The sequence below is a fragment of the Pangasianodon hypophthalmus genome, chromosome 17, assembly GCF_027358585.1.
Source record: "Pangasianodon hypophthalmus isolate fPanHyp1 chromosome 17, fPanHyp1.pri, whole genome shotgun sequence".
Taxonomy (NCBI): Eukaryota; Metazoa; Chordata; class Actinopteri; order Siluriformes; family Pangasiidae; genus Pangasianodon; species Pangasianodon hypophthalmus.
The window spans coordinates 21565801-21581044 of record NC_069726.1 but is presented as its reverse complement, the minus strand read 5'-3'; the positions used below and the strand labels follow the sequence as shown (position 1 = coordinate 21581044).

The 15244-nt window shown below is 36.9% G+C and overlaps 1 protein-coding gene across 2 annotated transcripts in view; it reads right to left on the bottom strand.

Annotated features, from left to right (window-relative positions):
• The window catches only part of phf24 (PHD finger protein 24), a 31054-nt gene extending 29658 nt beyond the window's left edge, over window positions 1-1396 (bottom strand). For both annotated transcript variants that reach the window (XM_026942484.3, XM_026942486.3), the window contains exon 1: window positions 1109-1396. The gene's annotated coding sequence lies outside the window, so the exon portion shown is untranslated. The remainder of the gene's footprint in view (window positions 1-1108) is intronic.
• Window positions 1397-15244: the final 13848 nt, after the last annotated feature.

Below are 15244 nucleotides of genomic sequence, written 5' to 3'. Positions count from 1 at the left end.
ACCTTAATGGTACCAGCCCAGTGCCAAGGAAAAGTACAGGTTGGTACCATTTTATTTCTGAGATTCTACATGCATATATGACCACCTTCTTAGAAGATAAGCTACACATGCACCTTCCCAGGTATAAGATACATTATATAGAGACAAATCGGGTAAAGTACAGTTTGGTACCTTCATTTCTGAGAGTGTAGTAAAGGCACTGAAACAGGAAAAGCAGTAATTTATGCATAAAGCTCTTCTCAGAAAGTTATGAAAAACCAGCCTGGAAATAAAGGTACCAAACTGTACTTTTCCTTGTCACTTACCATAAAGACTGCATATTTTGTACCTTTAGTGTTTACCTTTCACTTTTAAAAATAATTTTAAATGAAGATACATAATTGAAAAAGGGTTAAGGACTACTGATGTACCTTATAAAGCTTTTTTTTTTTTTTTTTTAAGATGAAGGTACCTCACCTTCCCCTTCCCAGGTTAAAAGAGTACCAACCCCAGCGACAAGGAAAAGTCCCATTTGGTACCATTTTATCTCTGAGAGTGCACATGCATGTATCCATAGGCTGCACGTAGAGATTCTTGAAAGACGTCAGTGATGATGCAGGAATATTTTAAAGCAGGCTGATCTGATACACTCTCCGCAGTGCCGATTTTACTGCTAACACACGACACGCATGCATATAACACACACACACACACACACTGATCTCAAAATGACCCTTGCATGGTCGCGTGCATCAAAATCAAATCAAAATCAATCAATCGACTTTTTTTTCCCCCCAGAAAGACATGCATGTTAAACTCGGGGTGATTTTTTAAAAATTTATTTATTTATTTTATTTTGATCTTTTTTTTTTTTTGCAAATAAAGCTGATGAATGAACTAAAGTGTATCCACACCCTCGCGCGAGCGCTGACCCAAATACACCCCACGCGCGCGTCGTAGTCAGTAAAACGCGTGTAACCCCGTTTGCGCGAGAGCTCGGGACAAAGTGAAACTCCGCTGCACGGCCATTAAATGAAAATAAATAAATAATAATAATAATAGATGAAAATTGAATTGAAAAACGTGGCTCGCGCGACGGGTTGAAATGGGCAAGAAGATGGAAACGTACCTGCGTTGAGACTCAACTGCACTCCGTTTGCACTTTGTCGCTTCCTTTTTCATGCACTGCAACCCGGCATGTCAGTGCTCTGCTTCAAGTGTGGAAGGGTGTGTGTGTGTGTGAGTGAGAGAGCGTGACGCTAAGGGTGGAGTGTGAGTGGAGAGTGGACAGCTCCGGTACTGAAGTCCTCCAGGTCTCTCTGCCTAGGTGATGCAAAGCAACGCCAGATTAAAAGTTGAATGAAAGGAGGCTGCACTGGCACGTCACTGGGTGCAGAAGCTCCTCTGAGCTGCTAATGGGGGAGAAAAAAAAAAAAAAAGCTGCCAACATCCTGCACACGGAGGCTCTTCATTGGTCCGGCTGAAATGGACCAATAAGATCTGAGTGAGGCTGCAAGAGACGTAAAATACATCAGCAGCTTCTTGAGGCGTGGAGAGTGGAGCTAGTGTCTTTCTCTTCACTGTGTGTAAACATGAGCATCATCATCATCATCATGTCAATAATCACACACACACACACACACTCAGCAGCCTTAACAGAGTTCACTCTGGGGTGGGCTGATGGTGTGTTTTAGAGACAGCAGCATGGGGGATTAGTGGATTGTAACAATGCGTAGTTGAGACATGGTTATGAATTATTATTATTATTTTGTTTGTTTATGTAAGGTTTACGTAATGCTACAACTCTGGACACTAATGCATACTACTACTACTACTACTACTACTACAAATAATAATAATAATAATACCTAAACCACATGTGGACAATAGGGGTTAACTAGAGCCACATTGAAATTATGTTCGACAATACACTGAGAGAAAGACGGGAGGAGGCATAAGAAGAAGAAGAAGGAGGAGGTGAAGAAGAAGTTGATTATGATGATGACGTAGCATGTATGGGAGAAGATGAAGAAAAACCAGAAGGAGTAAATAATGACGAATAATGCTAAATATTACTATTAATAATAAAATTAAATAATAAGCGTATAATGGTGATGATGATGATGATAAAAGTACAATGAAGAAGAAGAATAAGAAGATAATGATGATGATGAATACAGTCAGGTCCATAAGTATTTGGATGGTGACAATTTTCATAATTTTGTCTCTGTACACCACCACAATGGATTTGAAATGAAGCAATCAGGATGTGATTGAAGTGTAGACTTTCAGTTTTAATTGAAGTGGTTTAACAAAAATATTGCATTAACCATTTAGGAATTACAGCCATTTGACGAAGCATACTTTGAATTGGACAATTTGAATTGGACAATTGACTAATAAGCAGTTTCATGGCCAGGCATGGCCTGTTTTCTCATTATTTCATGGCAAATTAAGGAGATAAAAAGGTCTGGAGTTGATTCCAAGTGTTAAAATTGCATTTGGTAGCTGTTCATGGGAACTCTCTATATGCAGTCCAAAGTGGTGTCGATGCAAGTGACGGAGGCCATCATTGGGCTGAAAAAACAAAACAGACCTTTCAGAGAGGCAGCAAAAACTTTAGGCGTGACCAAAAATACATTCTTAAAAAGAAGGAATGCACTGGCAAGCTCAGCAACACCAAAAGGCCTGGAAGACCATGGAAGACAACTAAAGTGGATGATTGCCGAATTCTTTCCTTGGTGAAGAAAAACCCCTTCACAACATCTAGCTAAATGAAGAACACTCTGGAGGAGTTAGACGTATCATTGTCAAGTATCAAGTCTACAATCAAGAGACGCCTTCATCAATGTAAATAGAGACGGTTTACCTCAAGATGCAAACCACTGGTAACACTCAAGAACAGAAAGGCCAGATTAGACTTTGCTATAAAACCTCTGAAAAAAGCCTGACCAGTTCTGATGCAAGATTAACTTGTACCAGAATGATGGGAAGAGAAGAGTATGGAAAAGGAAAGGAAGGGCTCATGTTTCAAAGCATACCATCACATCATCTGCCAAACATGTGGAGGCAGTGTTATGGCATCGGCATGTATGGCTGCTAATGGAACTGGGTCACTGGTGTTTATTGATGATGTAACTCTTGATAGAAGTAGCAGAATGAATTCTGAAGCATATAGGGCTATACTCTCTGCATAGGTTCTGTCAAATGCTGCAAAACTGATAGGATGGTGCTTCAAAGTACAGAGCAAAGAAATGGAATGTTCTTAAATGGCCGGGATAGCTGGGATATGCAAAGAAAAGAATTTCACTGTACTGTACCATATATGTGACAAATAAAGGCTTCTTCTTCTAAAGGTCTGCCAGAGCATCTCAAGGAAGGAAACCCAGCATTTCCATGGGTTCCAGACTTCAGGTGACTGCAAAGGATTTGCATCCAAGTATTAAATATAATCCTAATAGTTATGATTATGTTATTTTGTCCAATTACTTTTGAGCCTGTGAAAATGGAGGGACTCTGTAAAAACAATGGCTGAAATTCCTAAATGGTTAATGCAATATTTTTGTTATAACCCTTGAATTAAAGCTGAAAGTCTACGATTCAATCACATCTTGATTGCTTCATCTCAAATCCATTGTGGTGGTGTACAGAAGCAAAATTACGAAAATTTTGTCATTGTCCAAATACTTATGGACCTGACTGTATATTAAGAAAGAAAGAGAAGAAAAGAAGAAAATGATGGTGATGATGATAATGACAAGCATGACCCCCATGGAGAGGAAGAAGATAAGAAGAAGAAAATGGTGATGATGACAAATGAGGATGATGGAGAAGAATAGGGACAGATGAAAAATATGATGATGCCAATGATAGTGATGATGATGATGAAGGGAATGATAATATGAAGAAGAAAATGATGATGACAAATGATGATAATGACAGAAGATGATGAAAGATTTGGAGAAGGAGGAGAAGTAAGATGAGGTGACAGACCTGAGTAAAACTCTATGCTGTCTTCCTGAAGCCTCTGTGCTCTGTTCCAGACAGTTCATGTCCATACTTGAGCACTGATAAAGAGAGAAAGGCTCTTCTTTTTCACACCTCACAGCTGATTACGGAGGTAAGCAGGCATATCATTATGTAAAGTTTAAATAGGCTCATTATTCATTAGCATTTGGATAAAACTCTCAACTGTTAGAGTTCCTGCAGTGATGTGGAACCCAGTGAAGTGGATTAAATATAATGATCTTTCATTTATAAACACCAGTGCAACATTATACCACTGTACAAAGCTACCTTTATAATCCACATCTAAGAAATCCCATCCCTACCACAACAGATAGGAGCCAGGATGTAATTACATCTAAACATTCCTTAATTAAGGCTCTTTCATTAAATATGAATCATAAGATACCATAGGCAAGTACACAAAGTTTCTAGAGAAACAGGACTTCATCAAAAGTCAGACACAAGTCGTACGTTAGAGCTGATGAAGGACTTTTTTCTGAAACATCCTGTTTTTCTAGAAATTACAGCCAGGATGTCAGACAGGAGGTAAATAGGTGTAACATACGATGAGTAAATATAAAGCAATTGTGGAAACTCTGGAGCAAATCCAAGAATTATAATAAAATTTCTGTAATGTGGTCAAAACACAAGCAGGCAGAATTAAGTAACAAGTAACATTTTTGATGATGGATAATCTGTCTGCTTGTGTTTTGATCTCAGGAAAATACAGAATTAAAAAAATAATACTTTGATACACAGAAAACAAGGCTTGGACACTGACAATAATGCATGGTAAGATGTCACAACTAACAATGACACACCCAGGGTAAAAAAAAAAAAATGCCAAACTAATCAGTAACATGGAACAGGTGAACACAGTTGAGCAGCAAACAAAATGAAAGGATGTGGTGTAGTCTAGAACAGAAACATGAACAGAACGTTGATATGAAGGAGGAAAACATGGTACCATTACCACTGTTCTCCATTAGGACTTCTTGTTACAGGCCTCAGCACACTTCATGTGGATATGACATTTGGCTGGCTTCCACAAGCAACATGATGTAATTGCTGTGTAAATGGATGATATACTGAGGCTTCGCTCACGTTCTTATGAACATGGGAGCTGTGCGAACTCTGTGGACAAACACACTGCATGACCGAGCCTGTGATTGGAATTTATGCTGTCGGCACATTGCAGCAGGCAAACCTTTTTCCTGTAGTCATGGAAATTGCGATGAAATGTTAATAGCACCAGCTGCAGTGCTGGAGCACTCATATACGATGGCCAATATGAAACCAAAGAGAGTATGCAAGCTTGTAAGTTTGCGAAGGTGGCTTCGTCATTGCACAACCCCACATTAAGTATACTGAGGCCTTAGAAAAGTGGTGTTCCATCCCTCTTCCTCAACTGAAGAACGTCAGGACACATTTTACCAGAATAATGTGATCCCATTACCAACTAATTCGGCTCGTACTGCTTGTTTCTCTATATGTCATGAATATAAATAATGCATGGCTGACCACTGAAAACCACACGGCGTGCCAAGAGCTTGACCAAACAAAACTCCCTCATTGTATTCTTTTGACCAAGACGAGCAGTGCTCGTTCCTAAATAGAGGTCGAGCTCAGTATTGTCTCACAGAATCATAGAAAAGGGTACAGTCATGCTACCTCCATCACCATTAGAGGCCCATCAGCAGAGCAATGCCTCCTCCATTAGTGCTCATTTGGCCAAACCCAGGGGAGGAGACGAGCATATCAAGCCTGCTGCCCAGGGCTGTGATGAATAGGCGAGTCTCAGTGCCAGACACACACTTATAAGCAAGCGGGCATCGTTATTGGGGCCAAGGCCTATACACCACCATAATGTATGATATTCAGATGTACGTTTATTTTTTAAGGAAATGATACTGTATATCCTGCTTTCCCTTTCCAAAGATAGGTAAATATGACAATTGAGAGCATACTTTGTCTAGGAATAATGTCCATTCTCTGTTTTAAGCTGCCATTTCACCCCTCAAAGGCATTTATTAAAGCATTTTAAGTGCTTCGAGCATTTTCAGGGCAAGCTTCCTTAATTTTCTACTAAGTGTGTATTGACAGAGCCGTCATAATGGAGAACACTTTGAATCCCCTTCTAGAGGGAGTACGTAAAATACACCTGGCAGTACTGCAGGTTTCTGAGGGAAAAAAGCTAACATCTTTCAGCCGTAGAAGATTGGCAATAATTCTGTTATGCTAACAATGAATTTGAAATAAAGATCTGTTACCCTAGGTACAAGTAAGGTGGTCCTTGAGGTCCAGTTAGGCTCTGCAGAATAAAGCAGTAATCCATGAGAAGCAGTGCATTACAGTGATTTTATCACAGGTAAGATTGTTCTTAGACACAACGCACCAAATCAATAAATGTTTTCAAGAAATCGTTAATGTCAGCATATCTTCTTATTTTTTCTTGGCTGAATTACAGATATAACAGACTGGCTGATAATGTCTGCAGTCCATGTCAGCTTATATGATGAACATCCTCTAATGAGGATGTGACCTGTGATTAAATAAAAATGACTACATTCTGCTTACATGATCAATCAGCATGATCCAGAGAAAATGCAATTACACAAACAGAAACATTCTTCAAAGTGTGCTCGAGGTATTAAGGATAATTTTTCAGTGCAATCATCACGAGTAGTGTATCTGTAGCTGTCCTGTGAGTCTTGTGTAATCTTATGCTGCCCTCCTATTGGTGGCTTTAACAGCTAGATCTTCGTCATCAGCTGACTTTGGTCACAATTGCAATCACAGTGATAATCGGCCATCACACATCACATCACACATTTTAAGACCAAGGATTCTTTTACAATGGGCAATTTTTGTTTGTGACAGCAAAATCCTGCTTAAAAGTCTGGAAGGTACTTTGTAGCTTCTGAGATTCTATATAAATAGCTCACTGTTTTGATTGATGGTATCCACCCTCATACCTGGACCTCCTAGTAGAGACCTGGGAGTTTGGGGGATGGCGCATTACAAACATTTTTATCGTTCCAAGGATGAGATCAGCGTTCCGTCCCCAAATGCTCCATCTTCATTATAACCTACCCTGGTATTCCTCCTGCTTCTTGTATTTCTTTATAGAAGCATCAATAGATCAGCTTTCTGTGGTTCCTCCTTCTTGGAATTGAGAATGTCCAGGCCATATTGTTTGTCCTTGGGTGACAAGGATTTCTCTCTGACTAATAGGCCAAATGGACAACACAACTGGCTCATAAATCTAGATTAATTTGTTTTTATTTACTCAGAGTATTGTTTTTTTATTGCTATTTAGCTTGATCTTATGTTTTTTTTCCCCTCATATTCCTTCTGTTTCCTTCTGTTTGTTTCCACCTTTAAGATCAAACCTCAAATGGCTTCCTAGCCACCTTCTTTGCACCCTACACTATTACATAATGGTCCGCAGAAGGTCCTACTTGTGCTCTCGCTTTATTTAAACATCATCTGGTCAAGTTTGTGCTCAAACCTCTCATATTTTCACTAAAGATAAAACTATTGGCACCCTTGGCTGTGTTTTGGTAGTCATTTAGTGAACATTTGCTCATCTCCATGTTCTCCTCTTAGTTCAAATGTAGTCAGAAGACAATGGTTCAGATGACAAGGGTGATGACAAGGGAATGTGATGCACAGGATATGTTTAGGTATAGGTTCAAATTAATAGCAGCCATTTCCTGTACAGTGCGTAGGCATTTCTATTACTTTGCTTATCCCGATGCTGCTCCTGTTGTTATGTAGAATGAGTGAGTGTTTTATATTTCATCATCATTTTTTTTCTCTGATTCCACTTCAGGAGGCTATGCACCACTTCATACAACATGATAAGCAAACTCTACTTGACCTGACACAGAGATTTTGTGTGAAAATTCCAGACATTCCACCAGGCATAAGTAAATTAGGTTAGAGTTGATTAAATCTGTACCTAATATTCTCTATGGTTTTGGAGTTCAGTGTGGTTTGGCTTTTTGTGTTATTGTAGATTGCATTTTGGGATTTAAATTAGGTGGAAAAGCATCCAAGTGACTTCATTTAACCTTCACATGTGTTCCAGTGTATACACACCCTCCATTAACAAAAAAAAAAAAAACACCCTCCATTAACACACTTGTACAGCACTTTAAAAAGCCGCAGGTAATTTTAAATTTTTTGTAATTTTACCCAAAAACCATATAAACACTCTCTGTTAGTGTTTCTACTTATGTAACAATGCTATCAGCACATAGCATTAGGAGGTGTAATGGGATTTGCATTAGAGATCTGGCTTTTACTCTTCACACACGCTGTTATTGCACATGGTCATTAGGTTCGGTAATTGAATTACCGTTGTATGTGCTCTTTTTTGTGTGCCTTTGTGTCGCCTGAACAGGTGTGATGAGCCTTAATGTTTTTAAATGTTGCATTAATGTTTTTACAGAGCCACTTGCCCCGCCCACTGACTGGACCAATCCAACCAATCAAGTTTAGATTTGATCCTTAACAATGCATATATGATGTATAACCTGTGTAAATGAAGTCACGTGTGTTAAGGATTGTTTTGTCGTTGGTTGCAATAGGTCATGTAAATTTCAAGTCAAGTTTCAATTTTAGATTATTTTTAGGCATACAGCTTGTCATTCCTGGCCTAAAGATAGTTACTTCCCAGCAGACAAAGGAAGTAAAAAGTACAAAACATTTATTATCAGTTTTTTTAGCCCATTTCTGACTGAGCATCTTGATCTTGAGCCTATGTTTAAATCATGTATGTTACGTAACCCTTCAGAAAGAGGGTCTGATATCCATTATACAATTTTCTGGCCACAAGTATCAGGATCCTGAAGGATGCAATATGATTGGCTGTTTAAACTTCAGTGTATAAACACTTCAGGAAAGAATAATTCAAAATTAAAACAAAAACAAATTTCAATAAATACGAAAAAGAAGACAGGTACTATAAAAGTCAGTAAGCTGCATTAAACTAGCTGAAAGATGGGACCTGAAGGAAATCAACAAAATGCGTTAAAAGGACATTTAGCAGAAAGCTAGCATGTAAATAAAAAAAGACTAGCATGTCTTCTGAATAAATGCAATGGAGAAAACAAATGCAAAATTAAAAGAATACTTTGGACAAAATGAAATTTACACATTCCTCTATTCTTCTTTTTCCCCAAATGTAATCAAGCAGCCAAGACATGTCATGCTTTTGCACTGGAGCTACAATGCTAACTTTTGAACACCCTGACACAATGAACTTTTTGGAGCCACTAAAACAAAAAAAGGGAATCCTGTCTTTAAATGTGATTAAAGATTTTGCTAAAAAGTCTGTTTATTCCTCTGCCATGCTGTAAAAAGTTTTTCGTCATGTCTATTTACGTAAATCTAGTGAGACTTCAGCCATGTTAGCTAGCTATGGCAGTTAACAATAGCAGGGATATGGTAGCTATGTATGTACAATATAGTGAAATTGCATTTTCTTAGCTAGCTTATAAATTTCACAATATTTTATCAAGTCTCAATGTTTCTTAATGCTTTTTAAGCATTATCTAAGTAACTCGCTAGCTACAATGAAACATCTATTTCTATATAAAACAACAGATTTGAAAAGACGTGTGCATGTTGCAGTGGTAGAGGATGTAGTTAGCCTGTATGTTGCAGATTGTGGGACCCTGAAAGAATTTAGCTCCAGCCCCAAGAAACACTCGAATTTTTTTTTTTTTTGTATCTCTGCATCTATATTCTTGCTGCACAGCCATCATCCTTTTTTTTCACTCTATGATGCAATACACAGTTAACAGCCCTGCTGTTAAAACACAGAACTTCTAAGCTCGGGTTTCGGACATCTTTAATGAGAGTGTGGAAAAAAGTCACACACAACGTCCTCTCCATGACATTAATCTCAACCAGTGCTGTCAGTGTTAGTTAGCGTAATTCTGGGCAAATTCCCAGATTTCACACAGACTTCATGCATTAATAAAACAGTGAGAACACTGCAATGAGAAACAACCATGCACAAGGAGGTTTGTAAAGCTGCACAAGGAGGTTTGTAAAGTAAATAATTCAAACTATCGATGGAAAGAAAGTTTAATAAACACACAGCAGAGGGACAGGACACTATAAAAGTCAGTAAACTGTATTACATTCACTGAAAGGATGGGATGTGAAGGAAATTAACAAATGTGCAAAAAGCTAGCATAGAAATGAAAATTAGCATGTCCTTTGAGTGAATGAAACTAAAGAAATACTTTGGACAAAAGTGAAATTTCCACATTACTATGTTCTCTTATTTCAAATATAGATGATAAGCCTAGAAGTCTTAATTTAGCATAAGGCTAATGAAGCTATAATTTAGGGAATCTTATAACTTCCAATTTAGCATCATGCTAAATTATCACTCACTTAGGTAGAAAATTCTGTGCCTGACAGAAAAGCAATCAGCATTTAATTCTTAAAAGCAATCCCCTGCTGATTGTTTTTCACTGACGAGATCAAGCGACATCAAGCAAATGAGATGAAGATTTTGTTTTGCGGTATGGCATGAGCATAACTCCCAGGTCCTGCTATGAGTCAAATTTACCCTTTTATCATGCATTTTCTGAAAATCTTGATGAGTAAGGGCTCAGTGCAGTAGGAAAGAAGAAATTATGAGCCAATACGAAGCTTTAAGATTGAAAATATTGCTTTCAGGCCCTTCTCTGCTTCACTGATGGTATGGTTTATGGCTTTGATTGGACAGTGATTGCATTTCAGTGTGGCACGAGTGCAATGCAGTGATGAAAGTGAAATGCAATGCAGTGAGGAAAAAATATATATATATATATATATATATATATATATATATATATTTATATATATATATATATATATATATATATATATACATATATATACACATATATATACACATACATACCTACATTAAATGTGTATAGGGACATTATAAAGAAAAATAAAGCTTGGAAGGAAGGAAGTTAGCTTCCAGTGCTAATAGCTAATAAAAAGCCTGGAATGTAACATGTAAATCATACAAGCAATGTTCACACTGACTAGTGTGTTATTTAATTTTATTTTTCTAGTTAGAATAAGATCTATAGCTATATAGGCATATGTTGGTGCCTCTGGGGTGTGTATGGAGCTAGTACAGTTAGCTCACATTGCTAATCTGCTAACAAATGAAGCCTGCCATGTAATGCACATCAAACAACCAGTTTTTATCCTTTTTTCCACTTTATTAAAATAGTAAAAGTCTTGTTAAATACATTTTTAAAGACAAATAAATCATATTCGGTAGTAAATTGTGTGCTGTAAGCTAGACATTTTAGCTACTACTCTTTCTCATTGGAACTAAAAACTCTAGACACACATGAGCAACCATAGCTGTGCTCGCTCCATGCCCACAAGAGACAAACTACTAGTGACTAGTGTCACTCACTAGTATGAACGCAGGGTAAGAGCAATGCAGTGAAGGTTTTGCTTTTCAGTGTATTACGTTTTCTCTATGTCATTAATAAAAAGCAATACAGTTTGTGTATTATAAAAAGCAATCCCCTGCTGATTGTTTTTCACTGAAAGATAAACCAATGTAAGAGCAATGCAGTGAAGGTTTTGCTTTTCAGTGTATCAGGTTTTCTCTTTGTCCCTAATTAAAAGCAACAGCATCTAGTACGTGTTGCATTTCATATTTCCCCCTCAGTGCTTCAGTGTGATTGCTTCTCTATCTGGCAGAGAATTTCCTTCATATCCCTTACACCATAGAACAAAGCGATTCTGCCTTCCAGATGAAACTCCAGCTGTTTTTAGCTTGTTGACAGCCTTTGGTCCAGTGTCATACTGCATCAGAAACCCCATAAGCAAATCTAAACAAATCGATAAAGCTGTTTGAGATGAAGAAGCTATCTCTATAGACTAATGTAATTGATTTATTTTTTCTTTTAAAGCCATACTATTGCTTTAAAGATTAGATTACTTAAATCAGATTTTTCAGTCCGTAAAATGTCACTTAATCTCTACTCTTAAGGCTTCTACATGAGGAAGCATGAGGAAATCTCGACACCTAAAGATCAAGTGCTATCTCTGTGCCTGTACCAGAGCCAAACAGTGGAGTAATGCAAATCACCTACTGAGAAGAGAAAAAAGAACAAAAATCTCACGACTGCGATGCCAAAAGTGTTGCCTAGCAACCTCCTCCATCTGATTTTAGCTCCATCCCATTTGCAAAGGATTGTACAAATGCTGCAAAGTGTCACTGCTTTAAAACATACAAACAAAACCATGTTCCATATATAACTTAGAAAAATAGAGGCACAAAACATCCACAACTCCCCGAATACCTGCACTGCATGACTTTCCTTCCTTCTCAGACTTGAAAGTGAAGAACTCTTAAAGATAACTCTATATGAGGGCTTTGTCTCAAATGTTACATCTTGTTAGTGCTCCAGTTAGAACGTCAGTCATGTTGAGAAACGCCCCAAACAATAACTAATGAGCATTTGGTTTTACAGCCCCTCAAATATGTATTTGTTTATTTATTAGACTTGCACAAAGTCATTTTAATAAATTCTGTCCATTCAGCGGCCATCTTGGTAACCAGGCTTCTAGTTACTTGAATGGATAAAAATCCATAAACCAAAAATAGATCGAAGATGATGTTTTAAACACAGATTTAAAATAGTTGTTAAATTCCGACAAAAATTCTGACAAAAATAATATGGCTCAAATAACACAAAAAAATAATTTTTTTTAGAAATAATTTTTAAATGTTACATAAAAGGTAAAAACTGTAAAGCTGAGTTAAAATAGAGTCTATAAACTTGTAGGATTGTTCAGCGGATACCAGAATATTGATTCCACTATTAGAGTCGTAGAATAGCTAGCTAGCTGAGGCAGGGTTTTTGATTTTTGTTTAATTCTTCCTCTCTATGAAAGATTTTTGACGTTCTCCTTGTAAAATGAAGAAATTTAATAACATTTGGCTAAAAGCTTGCTAGGTAAGCTAAAAGTAAATAAATAAATAGTCTCGCTTAAAGTAAATAATTAATAGATGTAAGCACACACAGATCGAAACACACGCTGCTCTTCTGTTTATTAAAAGCATGTGAACTGAGGAACATCACTGTTCACACAAATGATATGTGTTTGTGTTCTCCTCCACTGATTCTCCATCTTTTCCAGCTAAACGTATTTAGCAGATGTCACGGCCACGCCTTGTGTATCACAGAGGCAGGATATGAAAAGAGAAAGCTTCTCAGCTCGACATAATAGAATGGATGTATAATTGTGTTAAAGCCAGTGATGCTTAAATCTGATCGAGACTCCAATCAGTCCTCATTTTCATCTCATCTCCATCAAGGCTCCGAATCAAGGCCACAACGGCGTAATATCCTGCACACAGAGAGAGCTTTCTCTCATTACTCTGTATGTTCTGTCTTTTAAAGGATGCTAAATCAGTAATGTGACTGTGATTACAGCATAGTTACTCCTCTGACCTCTGTGTCATGAGAGAAAGTTCTCACAGTGTAACTTACAGAATATATAAGATTATTCTTCCCTTCATTATATTCACAAATAAAAATTATTTTATGAATCATATTCATTTTAATTCTTTTACTATTTTTGCTTCACCAAAAATATTATATAATTGATTAAATTAATGCAATTGTTTCCTCCATTTTTATTGTGCATAAAATGTATAATAAATAATAATAATAATAATAATAATAATAATAATAATAATAATTTTAGCTTTATAATTTTGTGATATTTTTATTTTAATGACAATATTGTTGCAATTTTTAAATAAAGTATTAGAAATTAAGTAGTTGCACTATAATAATATATAATACAGTATATACTTGTGTTTATAATATAAATACGTATATAGTATTGTTTTGGCATTTATATTTATTTCTTTTTATATAAACAGTTAATATTTGTTATTGTTGTTGTTGTTGTGCGACAGTATATAATTTATTATATTGATAATAAATTTTAATAAATATTTTGTAAATTGTGTAAATTACAAATTACACAAATTGTAATATAAAATAAATCTTTTTGTGTATATTGCAATGCTACAATACTCTTGTATTTTCTTACATATTATTATTATTATTATTATTATTATTATGGAGCTCGTGTTGGTGAATTATATCCCAGCATGTTTTTCATTCTGTTCTCTTTCGCTAACTGCAGCGTTCTCTTTTTAGCCAGCGCTTCTGTTGTTCATTCAGAAAGGTCAGGCTCTGTATAAGCACCGTGGGGGCGTCTCACCGTGACTCATTTTACACATAACAAACACCTAAAAGTGTGATGATGCAAACTGGACAGTCAGACGGCTGTTTTCTCGGCTCAGGCAGCTCTTTTGTGGAGCTTGTAGCGACTGTAATGCAATGAATAAAACGGGAGACAGGCGTGCTGAGTGCCGGAGGGAGTTCACTGCTAACTCCTCAGAGATAACACCTATAGCGTGATAATTATCTTAGTGTCAAATTAACAAATCTACTGCTGAATTAGCTTCTAGAGTTCTGAAAACATGGTGTTTGGCTGGAGTGTTATTGTATTTCTACAGTGTTGAATTAAGTCTATTTGGTTGCAAATGCCCACTAAATGTTAACCCTGTCTGAATTAAAGGTGCAGTCAGTGATTTTTAAACCAAAACATTGTAATATTTAGTGAAGATCTTCATAATGTCTCTCATTTTTAATAACATATCTGCTCACAGGTGAAACTCCAGTCTCTGTGGCTCTCCAAAAAAATGACGTGAACCACCAACATCCAGCCAATCAGAACAAGGGGATGTCTCAACTTGCCTATCAATCAATACAGAAAGTACTGTCTAATGCTCTAAGCCTTTAGGCATTCTAGCTAACACACAGAGAAATGAATGTACACACTGAGGCAAGAAAATGCCATGCTTTTGCCTGATATACAGAAACTGTGCAGAAGTCTTAGGCACATGCAAAGAAATGCTGTAGAGAAAAGATGCCTTCAAAAATAATGAAATTAAATGTTTCTACACTTAAAAAATACTGTAACGAGCAGTAAACAGTAATAATTGAAACAAAGTCAATATTTGGTGTGACGATCCTTCACTTTCTTCCGGGGACTTTGACTGTCGACTCGCTTTTTATTTCTGCAGCGAGACCCAGCAGCCTTCATTATGTTTTTTTGTCTGAAAAGTGTCTCTTATGTAATCTGCTGCTTTCTTTACTGACATACCGACATTTTTCTGTAACATTTAATT